Here is a 1,537-nt window from a genome sequence, read left to right as displayed (position 1 = left end):
ATGTTGCTTGCAAGAAAGAATAAGCCAAATACCTGTGGTCAAACAGGTGGAATGTGATTGTCTTGAGTAATGGTCACTATATATATATATATATATATATATATATATATATATATATATATATATATATATATATATCCAGTCTCTCACCTCCCAAGCACAAGATATACTCCTGGCTTCCTTCTGATTGGGTGAGGCTATTAAACTTTATCTGGCAAATGAGTTGTAAATAGAAGTAACACAAATCACCTATGGGCCAGAACATTTAACTGCTAAGGCATGACCATCCAAAGGTCACTTTTCTCTCTTCCAGGATGACTGGCAACGTTCCAAATAGTGGCTGCTCTGACAGCCTAGATCCTGGAAGGAGGTCATGTAGAGAAAAGTCTCCACTGGCCACCAAGGTGGGACATGTAGCATGAATGAGAAACAAAACTTTGTAATTTTAAGCCGTTAAAAGTTAGGGATTATTGGCCGTTCTCCTTCGGAGAAGGCCGGTAGGCAGCAGCCATGGCGCCCAGCCGAAATGGCATGATCCTGAAGCCCCACTTCCACAAAGCCTGGCAGCGGCCGTGTGGCCACGTGGTTTAACCAGCCGACCCGGCAAGCCAAAGCTCGCCGCATCGCCCGACGCCCTGCGTCTGGACCCATCCAACCCATAGTGAGATGCCCTACCGTGAGGTACCACACCAAAGTGCGAGCTGGCAGGGGCTTCAGCTTAGAGGAGTTAAGGGTGGCTGGCATCCATAAGAAGGTGGCCTGGACCATTGGGATCTCAGTGGATCCGAGGAGGTGAAACTAGTCCACCGAGTCTCTTCAGGCCAACGTGCAGCGCCTGAAGGAGTACCGCTCCAAGCGCATCCTCCCCCAGGAAGCCATCGGCGCCCAGGAAGGGAGAAAGCTCTGCTGAAGAACTCAAATTGGCTACCCAGCTGTCAGGACCAGTCATGCCCATACGGAATGTCTACAAGAAGGAGAAAGCCAGGGTCATCACAGAGGATGAGAAGAACTTCAAAGCATTTGCCAGCCTTCGCATGGCCCGTGCCAATGCCCGGCTCTTTGGCATCCGGGCAAAAAGGGCCAAGGAAGCTGCAGAACAGGATGTTGAAAAGAAAAAATAAAGTTATTTTGGCAACTTGTGAAAAAAAAAAAGTTAGGGATTATTGATAACTGCTAGCATAAGTTAACATTTCCTTACCAATATATTCTGATTTAAATTCTCCTCCCATAGTATCTCAAATTTGTAAAACTTGAGCTATTTTAACAAGTGTTGTTGTATTAGATTCTCATTGAAGAAGTGAATAAATTTCATCTAAAACTTTGTGGCAACAGATATGCCACAAGAAATGTTTTCTAGTAGTGTAGTAGGAAATGTGAGGAAACAGATCAGTTCAGTAAAACCCAGGAGGTTCAAGCTTTGTCCAGAGGCGATGATATTAAAATGTTTCCTTGCAATGCTTCTTTAGATCACTCATTTCTATATTTACCTCATTTTATCATCTCCTTTGTTCTCTTCTTGTGGCTACTCTATGTCAAG

At 44.6% G+C, this 1,537-nt stretch overlaps 1 pseudogene; it reads left to right on the top strand.

Annotated features, from left to right (window-relative positions):
- Nucleotides 1-476: 476 nt before the first annotated feature.
- Nucleotides 477-1,142, top strand: LOC109390534 (60S ribosomal protein L13 pseudogene; annotated as a pseudogene).
- Nucleotides 1,143-1,537: the final 395 nt, after the last annotated feature.

This window comes from Hipposideros armiger, unplaced genomic scaffold (genome assembly GCF_001890085.2).
Source record: "Hipposideros armiger isolate ML-2016 unplaced genomic scaffold, ASM189008v1 scaffold_274, whole genome shotgun sequence".
NCBI classification, from domain to species: domain Eukaryota; kingdom Metazoa; phylum Chordata; class Mammalia; order Chiroptera; family Hipposideridae; genus Hipposideros; species Hipposideros armiger.
The sequence above is the reverse complement of the archived record's forward strand: the minus strand, read 5'-3'. Positions and strand labels throughout refer to the sequence as shown.